This window comes from Pan troglodytes, chromosome 2 (genome assembly GCF_028858775.2).
Source record: "Pan troglodytes isolate AG18354 chromosome 2, NHGRI_mPanTro3-v2.0_pri, whole genome shotgun sequence".
NCBI classification, from domain to species: Eukaryota; Metazoa; Chordata; class Mammalia; order Primates; family Hominidae; genus Pan; species Pan troglodytes.
In genome coordinates this window covers 75,321,464-75,333,744 of record NC_086015.1, presented here as the reverse complement: position 1 = coordinate 75,333,744, position 12,281 = coordinate 75,321,464, and the positions used below count along the sequence as shown (strand labels likewise).

General features: G+C 42.5%; 1 protein-coding gene across 16 annotated transcripts in view; it reads left to right on the top strand.

The window, feature by feature from the left end:
• FOXP1 (forkhead box P1) overlaps nt 1-12,281 on the top strand; it is a 629,627-nt gene that overhangs the window by 244,092 nt on the left and 373,254 nt on the right. Inside the window, exon 4 of one of the 16 annotated variants that reach the window (XM_063806010.1) lies at nt 4,532-4,649. The exons of the other annotated variants lie outside the window; for them this stretch is intronic. The gene's annotated coding sequence lies outside the window, so the exon portion shown is untranslated. The remainder of the gene's footprint in view (nt 1-4,531; nt 4,650-12,281) is intronic. 16 annotated transcript variants of the gene reach the window in all.

Sequence of the window (12,281 nt, the reverse complement as noted above, 5' to 3'; positions counted from 1 at the left end):
CCATGTGATTCTGTATCTTAACTTTCTCTCAGAGAGGAATTATCGTCTTTGTCATTTTGTTTCAATGTGCTACCTCCCTACCTGCTGGGTTTCCCAACAGCCGTCAGCTAACTATTCTTGTACCATACTGCTACCAGCATTCCTGGTTCACAAATATGAAGTAAACAGAAAATCTTGCTAATTTGAGCCCAGTAGGAACCTTAACGCTGTAATGAGGGACTAATTTTGAAAGCAGAGAGACATCTCTTACAAAATTAGAGCCCAATTTTTTAATGATCTTAAATAACTAATTGAGAGTAAGAATGGTATTTAAGAAAGAGTGAGACACTGATACGCTGAAGAGTTACAACAGGGAGAGGAGACTCCCTAGTAATTATACAGTCTTCCTTCGTTGCCACCAATGCTAATCTGAGCGTGGGAATGATAATGTACCTTAGAGGACAGGTTTGTGGTTGAAATGCTCTTGATAGATTTTGACAAATTAAACAGTGGTAAAGATGTTTGGAAGTTATCCAGGTCCTTACCATTATTTATGTCAGTGAACTAGAAATCAGTGGTTAATTTGCAGTTCTTATAATTTTTATGATACTTGTGTTGTTGTAAATTTAGCCGTGTGCGGCATCAACTCAGCAGGATACATTTTATGTTGTCAGCTACCTTTTGACATCATAATAGATTTCATTTGCCAAATCTTTCTCGATAGAATAAAATGTAAAAGAGAGCTGAAGAGAATATTTGGATCATATCCAGACACTAGTAAACATATGATGGACTTTCTGAGATCAGAAGGCTCAGATATGGAATAGGGGGAGAAATTAGACCCTGTTAGTGGTTTTCTTTTTCTTCTTTTTCCCCTTAAACCATCCTAGTGTTCTTTGCTAGATAGGCGTCTTTTATCTTGACTCAAAGCTAGTGTGTTTCTTAGCGTGTGGTACCTTGCACAATTACCGAAGTATAATTTAGTTACTGATTTTCCACACCTTTTAACCATTAATGCACCTTTGTTAGTGTCTTCTTTATTGCACTGGATCACAAGTTCTGTAGTCCTATTTTTTTTCTCATTATGTTTTTATATCCATTATATTATTTTAAAGAAAAATATTGGCCAGGCATAGTGTCTCATGCCTGTAATCCCAGCACTTTGGGAGGCCGAGGCGGGTTCAGGAGTTCGAGACCATCCTGGCTTAATAGGGTGAAACCCCGCCTCTACGAAAAATACAAAAAAATTAGCTGGGCATGGTGGCGGGCCCCTGTAGTCCCAGCTGCTTGGGAGGCTGGGGCAGGAGAATGGCATGGACCTGGGAGATGGAGCTTGCAGTGAGCCGAGATTGCCTGGGTGACAGAGTGAGACTCCGTCTCAAAGAAAAAATTTATACTCTCCTGGGATAATTAAAGACTCGGGTTGGAAAGGCATTTTGTAGTTAAGATGTTTTCTTTCTCCATCCTTTTTCTTTAGGTTATTCAAATCCGTCCTTCATAGTTATCCACTTCTATAACACTGACCCTTGTCCTGCTAATAACCGAAGAGGATTAGTGGACACCCCTGCCTTTGTACCTATTTGTTCTCTGAGATTCTTTGTTTTGACCTCTAAATAATTTCTTTTTAGGCCCTCTGCTCTTTATGTAACACATGTTTTTGCAGATCTCACTTTGATCTGTGTGAACATCTAGCCTCCCATTTCTCTTACGTCATTTATCCTGCTTAGAAACATTTTATGAGAGCATAAGCCACGCTTTCATTTTTTCCTTTCATACACCTCTTTCGAATCTCTTCAGAGGAAATTCCTCCTTAATACTTACTATGAGCTCAGCAGCAGTACAGAGGTATGATGACTGTGACCTAAGGATGTCCAGCCCTGTGAAATGAGCGCTTCCTTGTCCTCCTTGTATATAACGGAGTTACATATCTTAAGTCCCTTGTTTGGAGTGTCTGTCTGGCATGGACGCTGCTGCTCCACTCTGCCATAGCCTTCTCTGTTCCCAATGTCTAATAAATGTTTAATGATAATTGAAATGATTAGTTATCAATCCATAATGGAGAAGAGCTTATTAACCTTTTCTGATCACAGCTACATTATCCTTGAGATGAAAGTTTTTGCTACCATGTACCAGCAACTGGAAGTCAGATCCATTGGACTGATTGGGGTCCCTGCTGTGTCATAGCATAAAATGGTTTCATATCATTGATCAATCTTCTGGAAGGTATATGCCCTTTGTTATTACTTCAAAGAATAGCCAATATTTCTATATTTGAGATAATATATGTATATCTATATAATGTATTTGGGGGCCTGCACTTTCAATATTTTTATAAAGTAGAACAGTTATAGAAAACTACCCACCCACTCCCAACTATACACATGCTCGCGCACAGATCAGTTCTGAACCAGATGTCCTATTTCCATACTGTATAAAAGGTAGCCATTGTCTACTGAGCACTGCAGATGTGGCTAGTATAACTGAGGAACTAAATTTTTACCTAATTTTAAACTTCCGTTATAATAGCCATATGTGGCTACTGTATTAAGTTGCATTCATATATATGTATTTGCATATATTTACATAAAAATTGTTTTAAGGCAGGGAACCTTGCCACCCAAATCAAGAAATTGAACTTAGCCACCGTGAAGTTTCTCCTGTGTCCTGTTCCACTCACAGCCCTTTCCAAAACCAACTCATGTTTTTACTTTTATCGTAATCATTTCCATTTGTTAATTATTTGATCACCTACATGTGCATCCTTAGACACCATAGTTTAATATTGTCCACTTTTTAAATGTTTGATATGTCTTTTAAGTTTCTTAATCTGAAGATTTCCTGTCTATGCCTTTCTTTTCTTTGTACTTTACCACCTTTCAGAGATCCCTGGCCCCCTGAGCTGTAGGGTTCCCCAGAGCCTGGAAGTTGCTGATTGCATCCTCAATTCAACATGTCCCTCTGCCTTCTCTATCTCCTGCACATTGGCAAGCTGGATCCAGAGGCTCATGTTTGATCCCTTCAGCACAACTCTAGGTGGTGTTGTCTTCTTTCATCTGTGAGGGATATAATATCTTATTGTCTTCCTTTTTGTGATATTGACGGTTATTAATCCTTACTGCCTAGATCCATTAATTCACTGGGAGATGCAACATGGTGATATTCTAATTCTACTTACTAGCTGGGATGCTTTTGTAATTTTATTCTTCATCTACTCTTTAGTTACCCAGTGGTACTGTTCATTTAGGTAATACAGGATAAATGTCTAATTCTTTCCCTCTATTTACTAAGTTTCAAAATAATGAGTTGACTCGCTCTCCTTTTCTGAAAGTAACCATTAAATTTTCATGTTTTTATCAGAACACATGGACACAGGAAGGGGAATCTCACACACTGGGGCCTGTCGGGGGGTGGAGGGCAAGGGGAGGGAGAGCATTAGGACAAATACCTAATGCATGTGGGGCTTAAAATCTAGATGTCTGGTTGATAGGTGCAGCAAACCACCATGGCACACGTATACCTGTGTAACCTGCACATTCTGCACATGTATCCCAGAACTTACAGTAAAATAAAAATAAAATAAAATAAAATTTTTTTATGTTTTTATAAACTATAAATTTAAACATGTTAGTAGATTTCAATTTATTGCATTTTTTAAACTTTTATTGAAGATCAAATTGTCTGTCTTTCATGAGTGTAACTTCTTTGCGTTCACTCCTCTGTCCTTCTGATATGACCCTACGGTCTTTCATAGCTTCTTTGCTCCCTGCTATGACAGAATGTTTCAGACTCACCTTGTACCTTTTTTTTTTTTTTTTTTTTTTTGAGATGGAGTTTCGCTGTTATTGCCCAGGCTGGAGTGCAATGGCACGATCTTGGTCCACTGCAACCTCCGCCTCCGCCTCCACCCCCGCCTGAGTCTCCTACCTCAGCCTCCTGAGTAGTTGGAATTACAGGTGCACGCCAACAAGTCCAGCTAATTTTTGTATTATTTGTAGAGACGGGGTTTCACCATGTTGGCCAAGCTGGTCTCAAACTCCTGAACTCAGGTGATCCACCTGCCTCGGCCTCCCAAAGTGCTAAGATTATAAGCGTGAGCCACCATGCCTGGCCACCTTGTACATTTCTTACCTGAGAATTGAAATCAACCATTTATCTAGAAACCCATTTCTTTTAGTGGGAATTTGTGTTTCAGGACAATTATCTTAGCACTAACAGTGCTCCTTGTTGTGAGTGTGTCCAGGCCTCATGAGTTCATCCTGATATTTCCATTTCATATTCAGGATTACAGGGCTTTATTTAACCTCCTATTTATTACATCTTTATCTCCTTTCTTCCATGCTGACAGTTTTGGTTCTCGAGAACAAAGGGAATGGTAGCATTAGAATATCCCATAATTGCCCATCTGCTTATTTCTCTACCTTACACACAACAGTCTTAGAATAACAATACTAAATACTTCCACTACCAGTTATGATTAGCAAGAAGAGTAAACATTTTATTACATATGCTATCCCTAGTCTAACTCCATTATTATGTTTTTTTTTGGAGACAGGATATTGCTGTGTTGCCCAGGCTGGAGCACCGTGGCACGATTATAGCTCACTGTAATTTCGAACTCCTGGGCTCAAGTGATCCTCCCACCTCAGCCTCTGTTGTAGCTGGGACTACAGGTATGTGCCACCATGCCTGGCTAATGATTTTTTATTTTTAATTTAATTTAATTTAATTTTTTTGTAGAGGTGGGGTCTCACTAGGTTTCCCAGGCTGATCTTGAACTCCTGGCCCCAAGTGATCCTCCCACCTTGGCTGCCCAAAGTGCTAGGATTACAAGTGTGAGCCACTCACTCTTTGCATTATTTTTTGATAGTTGTATTAGATTTGCATTTTCAGGACATTTAGCCATTTATATGATACTCTCCCCCTTTCAACTCTAACCCTATTGTACTTTTTAGTAATATAGGTATGTTCAGTGCTCAATACCAGTTCTTCAGTCCTTATGTCAATGTCTGTAGTCATTTTGTCTAAACTTCATTTCTGTTAGATTTTTTGGAAAAGGCTCATGGGTACTGTATTCCCTGAATTCTTGAATTTTCATAACAGTTTGCTGTGTTCTTTATACTTAAACCACAATCTTTACTGAATTAAAAATGTTGCCTCACATTTTTTCTTTGCATATCTTAAATATGTTACTCCTTTTTCTTCTGGCATAATGTCTTAAGTCCAGTAATTTTATTAGATTATATCTTAGTGTCGGTCATTTGGAGCAAATATGCTTCAGTGTCCAGGGTCCTTTTGCAATATGTAGTTTCAGAATATTTTTTTAATTTCAGGAATGTTTCTTTGAATTATAGTTTTAGGTATTTGGACAATTTTCTTCCTTTGCTTTCCTCTCCAGGGATTCCTACTTTTTTTTCTTTCTTCTTTTAGTTTTGAGCTTTGTCACCCAGGCTGGAGTACAGTAGCATGATCTTGGCTCACTACAACCTGTGCCTCCCAGGTTCAAACGATTCTCATGCCTCAGCCTCCTGAGTAGCTGGGACTACAGGCATGCGCCACCACGCCTGGCTAATTTTTGTCTTTTTAGTAGAGGCAGAATTTCGCCATGTTGACCAGGCTGGTCTTGAACTCCTGGGCTCAAGCAGTCCTCCCACCTTGGCCTCACAAAGTGGTGGGATAACAGGCGTGAGCCACCACACCTGACCCAGGGATTCCTATTTTCTATATGTTGGATCTCCTTTACCTGTCTTCAGTATTCGATACTTTCCCTTAAATCCTTCTCTCTCTCTTAATTTCTGTTTGATTTTGTTTTTCATTTTAACCTTCGAGTTTTTTTTAAGTGTTATTTATTGTATCTATTTGCTATCTGTCCCTCTAGTGTATTTTCTTATTTCTAGAATTGATTTTTCTTTTTTTCAAATTTATTCTTTCTTCCCCCATTTCTCAGCCAGTCGAATTCTTATTTATGTAATTCTTTTTTGTTTATTTTCTTTTGTTTTGTTTTTTTAAGATAGGGTCTCACTCTGTCATTCAGGCTGAAGTGCAGTGGTGCCATTTCAGCTCACTGCAACCTGTGCCCCCAGGCTCAAGCGATCCTGCCACCTCAGCCTCCTAAATAGCTGGGATCACAGGCGCGCACCACCACACCCAGCTATTTCTTTGTATTTTTTTGTAGGGACAGCGTCTCGCCATCTTGCCCTGGCTGGCTTCAAACTCGTGAGTGCAAGTGATCCTCCCACCTCGGCCTCCCAAAGTGCTGGGATTACAGGTGTGAGCCACTGTACCTGGCTTGATTTATGTAATTCTTTCAGGCCGTATATCTTATTCTTAATGTCTTTTAGCTCATTTTGAAGTAATAGATTACAGACAAGTAATGACATGTCTGATACATGCTTTCATTTTGTGTAAGATGTTATTCTGTTCCTTTTTTTATCACTTTGTATAGAATTTTACCTCAAAATTTTTATATTGCTCATTTTTACGTGAAAGTGATTTTTCTGAACTTTTGGCAGGGAGGCTTTATTAAGAGAGATCTTCTAATTCCTTAGAGCTCTCTCTCTTTTGGGTTACTTTCTACTACTTGGCTACTGGCATGCTTTCTAAAATATCTTTACTGTATTCTTCTCTACTTTGGGGAGGCCTTTCTCTTTCTTTCCTCTTGGTTTTCTCTGTCCTTTTTGATTTTGATTCTGTTGCCAGGAGTTTTTCCTCAGTGTGGAGTCCTATGCTAGAATGGAGACCTCACAGCCCAGTTTTGAGAGTTCATAAGCACTAGACTCCTCCCAGCTCTGCAGACTTTTCTTAATACGGGCCCTTTGCTCTGACCCTTTGTTGGAACGGGAAATACCCCACAGCCCTAAGTTCAGCTGCTATTTTAAACTTGGCTCACCATACTGTCCATTTAGTACTTATTGGCAATACTGGGGTTCTTTTTCTCAGTTCTTTCCGTTGCTGTATTGCCGCCCTCTGCTTCTTCCCACCTAGGTGCTACTATTCTGTAGGACTTGAGGCTAGTCTTAGCTTTTCCACATCTGTTGTATTACAGTGTTCAAAGTGACACTGGTCACTTGATTTTATTTTTTACTTTTTTGAGATAGAGTCTTGCCCTGTTGCCCAGGCTGGAGTGCAGTGGCATGATCTCAGCACACTGCAACCTCCACCTCCCAGGTTCAAGTGATTCCCCTGCCTCAGCCTCCCGAGTAGCTGTGATTAATTACAGGCACGTGCCACCATGCCTGGCCAATTTTTATATTTTTAGTCAAGACAGAGTTTCACTATTTTGGCCAGGCTAGTCTCAAACTCCTGACCTCAAGTGATCCACCCACTTCAGCCTCCCAAAGTGCTGGTGTGTCCGGAATTGGTGGGTTCTTGGTCTCACTGACTTCAAGAATGAAGCTGCGGACCCTCGCTGTGAGTGTTACAGTTCTTCAAGGCAGCGTGTCCGGAGTTTCTTCCTTCTGATGTTCGGATGTGTTCGGAGTTTCTTCCTTCTGGTGGGTTCGTGGTCTCGCTGGCTCAGGCGTGAAGCTGCAGACCTTCGCGGTGAGCGTTACAGCTCTTAAGGTGGCGCATCTGGAGTTGTTCATTCCTCCCGGTGGGTTCGTGGTCTCGCTGGCTTCAGGAGTGAAGCTGCGGTGAGTATTGCAGTTCATAAAGGCAGTGTGGACCCAAAGAGTGAGCAATAGCAAGATTTATTGCAAACAGTGAAAGAACAAAGCTTCCACAGTATGGAAGGGGACCCAAGCGGGTTGCCACTGCTGGCTCTGGCAGCCTGCTTTTCTTTCTTTATGTGGCCCCACCCACATCCTGCTGATTGGTCCATTTTACAAAGAGCCAATTGGTCTGTTTTACAGAGAGCTGATTGGTCCATGTTGACAGGGTGCTGATAGGTGCGTTTACAATCCCTGAGCTAGACACAAAAGTTTTCCACCTCCCCACTAGATTAGCTAGCTACAGAGTGTTGATTGGTGTATTTACAAACCCTGAGCTAGACACAGGGTGCTGATTGGTGTGTTCACAAACCTTGAGGTAGACACAGAGTGCTGATTGGCGTATTTACAATCCCTTAGCTAGACATAAAGGTTCTGCAAGTCTCCACCAGATTAACTAGATGCAGAGTGCCGATTGGTCCATTCACAAACCCTGAGCTAGACAGAGGGTGCTGATTGGTGTATTTACAAACCTTGAGCTAGGTACAGAGTGCTGATTGGTGTATTTACAATCTCTTAGCTAAACGTGAAGATTCTCCAAGTCCCCACTAGACTCAGGAGCCCAGTTGGCTTCACCCAGTGGATCCCGCACCGGGGCCGCAGGTGGAGCTGCGTGCCAGTCCCGCGCCATGCGCCCGCACTCCTCAGCCCTTGGGCGGTCGATGGGACTGGGTGCCATGGAGCAGGGAGCAGCGCTTGTCGGGGAGGCTCGGGCTGCGCAGGAGCCCACGGCGGGGAGTGGGGAGGTGGGAGGCTCAGGCATGGTGGGCTGCAGGTCCCAAGCCCTGCCCCACGGGGAGGCAGCTAAGGCCCAGGGAGAAATTGAGCACAGCAGCTGCTGGCCCAGGTGCTAAGCCCCTCACTGCCCCAGGCTTGTGGGCCAGCTGGCCACTCCAAGTGCGGGGCCGCCGAGCCCACTCACCCCAGAACTCGCGCTGGCCCACAAGCACCCTGCGCAGCCCCAGTTCCCGCCCACACCTCTCCCTCCACACCTCCCCACAAGCTGAGGGAGCCGGCTCCGGCCTTGGCTATCCCAGAAAGGGGCTCCCACAGTGCAGCGGCGGGCTGAAGGGCCCCTCAAGCGCGGCCAGAGTGGGCACCAAGGCCGAGGAGGCACCCAGAGCAAGCAAGGGCTGCGAGGGCTGCCAGCACGCTGTCACCTCTCACTGGGATTACAGGTGGGAGCCACTGTGTCTGGCCTGATTTTCTTATATGTTTGTTTGCTTGTGGATTTTTGGGTTTGCTCTCTAGTTGCTCTGTATGTTTTTATGTGGGGACTCAGCAAGATTCAAAAACTGTGCTTCTGCAAACTCTGCCTCTCTCTTTTGTAATATAAGTTCTACCTGAGGCTTTATCAAGCACATTTTTCCATGTCACTAAATGTTGCCACATAACCTTATTTTTAATGGCTGCATAATATTCCACTACTGCATGAATGTAACATAATTTATTAAGCCAATCTACTATTATTGGGCACTCATGTCTTAATTGCACTTAATGCAAATTTCTTTTAGTTATAAATTTGTCCACAGATTCTTTACCATTTTTTCTCCCTTCTGTAGGTTTTGTGGATTAAAGTAAGCACAGCAAAAATAGGGCTGTTTGCTGAACCGCTGACTTCCACTTCTTTATTTTTGTTCATTCCTATGGTCAATATCGATGCATTTCAAACTCAAATTTGTGGACTGTCATCTTCTCAAAGGATGTTTTTTTCTGACACGAAGCTTTAATTATATGAAAAGTTTTATAAAAACATAGAAGTGACTTACAATATTTTATATGTAATGAATTGTTTATATTGATAAGATTAAAATCACAAGAAAGTAGAAATGCTCTTAAAAATGTGGGATCATTGTGCCTTAGAGTTAAGAAAACCTTTGCCCAATGAAGAAAAAGTAGAAAGCAAAGGAGAATGTTAAAGTACGTATCACACAGCATTTTATGCTGGTTTTATGTCAGCCTGAGAAGTGATATTGTGTGCTTCAGCTTTGAAGCATAGAAGGAGGAAGAGTTATACATGTTATTACATGTATACGTTCATGTTTTTTCTTTTCTTTTCTTTCTGCTTTTCTTTTGAAACAGGTTCTCCCTGTGTTGCCTAGGCTAGTCTCAAACTCCTAGGCTCAAGAGATCTTCCCACCCTGCAGCCTTCTGAGTAGCTGGGATTACAGGCACAAGCCACTATGTCTGGCATGTTATTTTCTTTGAAAGGATTGTGTCTTGTCAAATGAACACTCGCATGTTAATAAAAATCATCTTATTCTGATATCAAATATTAACATTGTTCTTGATTGTAGATACTGTTTTGGAACATGTATGCTGCGAATTCTTCCAGCGGTAATGTTATCAAAATTACACCTAGACATTTCCCTGTAACTCTTCTCAGTGCTGTACTATATAAAGTATTAGGCCTCAAACCATGATCAACTTCTGATAGTTGTTCTTCTCATCTCACCCACCTGCAAATGTGTTTATTGCTGGCTGTTTTCTCCCAGTGCTTTAGGGGAAGATCCTGTATTTTTTTTTTTTTTAACATTTTGCCCTCTGATGCCCTGGGACAACCCTGTGTTGTGAGATTTAAGAGGTCTAGACTTTGTGGCCGGGCGCCGTGGCTTATGCCTGTAATCCCAGCACTTTGGGAGGCTGAGACGGGTGGATCACGAGGTCAGGAGATCAAGACCATCCTAGCTAACACAGTGAAACCCCGTCTCTACTAAAAATACAAAAAAATTAGCCAGCCTGGTGGCGGGTGCCTGTAGTCCCAGCTACTCGGAAGGCTGAGGCAGGAGAATGGTGTGAACCCAGGAGGCGGAGCTTGCAGTGAGCAGAGATCACGACACTGCACTCCAGCCTGTGCGACAGAGGGAGACTCCCTCTCAAAAAAAAGAAAAAGAAAAAAAAAGAGGTCTAGACTTTGTGAAAGGCTATCTCAGTGGGTGACGGGATCATTCATTCCACCTATGTCAGCCATTGCACCCAAGCGGCTTGATCAGGTCACAATCCAGCTGGATCAAAGGGCACCAGGTGTGAGCTCAAGGCTGGGCAACCCAGCCAGTCACAGGTGGAGGATATTGAGGACCAACTGAGCCAATTTGGCCATTCCGAAACTGTCAGTTTTTTTTTTTTTTTTTTTTTTTTTTTTTTTTTTTTTAGCGAGATGGAGTTTCGCTCTTGTTGCCCAGGCTGGAGTGCAATGGCATGATCTCGGCTCACCACAACCTTCGCCTCCTGGGTTCAAGCAGTTCTCCTGCCTCAGCCTCCCAAGTAGCTAGGATTACAGGCATGTACCACCACGTCGGCTAATTTTGTGTTTTTAGTAGAAACGGGGTTTCTCCATGTTGGTCAGGCTGGTCTTGAACTCCCAACCTCCGGTGATCCAACCGCCTCAGCCTCCTAAAGTGCTGGGATTACAGGCATGAGCCACTGCGCCCAGCCAACTGTCAGATTCTTTTAGCCAATACCGTAGCTACCCTGGTCAGCTGTAGAAAGGGTTATGCATTTCTTCACTATCTTGTGTCTGGTTGCATTGAAGGCAAGTCTCTGCAAAATTCTGCCAAATGGGCAGAAATGTATCAAGAAGGAAGCCCAGAAAAGTCACACATTGTGTTCCTCTGAGGCATGAAGTCCCTCTTTGCTGCCCTCACTCACTCCAGCAGGCATCTCATATGAAAGGTGTGGTAAGGAGCAAGCAATGATATTTTGATGGCAGGATCAACCCACTTTCTAGTCCAAAGATGACAGGTTCCCTCATTGTACCAAATACGATCTGTGTGTGGAGCACAGTTCTTCAGCTGGGAGCCTCCTGATTTGCCAAATTCTTCTTTTTTTAAATTTTTAAATTTTTATTTTTTATTTCTTTGGTAGAAACGGGGTTTTACCATGTTGGCCAAGCTGGTCTTGAACTCCTGGGCTTGGCAATCTGCCCGCCTCAGCCTCCCAAAGTGCCGAGATTACAGGCATGAGTGCCCAGCCTTTTTGCCAAATTCTTCTGCCTCCTTTAATGTAAACATGTTTACACCCAGTCTTTTCAGCTTATCACGTATCTTGAACACTACTAATTTCACCAATGAAAAATAATTTCAGATCTCTCTACTGCTGATGAATAAACTTTCTGGTGCAGTTTTAAATGACAATATTTGAGGTGCTTATGTGGCCTACTGTCACGTGCAGAGAGGTTGGGGGAATACCCTGGGAGAACATTACTGATTTAGAAAAATGTTGCCACTTCTGGGTAATAAAATTACAGACATTTATATGCACCTTATTTTGAAAGAATGTGTTATAATAAGCAAAAAGAGTGAGTTAGATTAGAGATACTTTGAGATTGAGGCATGTATCATCAGTAAACACACAGGTTTGCACATACACACTTATATATGATAGAATTGAACTACCCTTTACAGCAGGTCATTTGCTGTGCTTATAACTTTGAGAAATTGGGCTGGGCACAGTGGCTCACACCTGTAAACCTAGCACTTTGGGAGGCTGAGGCAGGCAGATCATGAGGTCAGGAGATCGAGACCATCCTGGCTAACAAGGTGAAACCCCATCTCTACTAAAAATACAAAAAATTAGCTGGGCGTGGTGGCAGGCGCC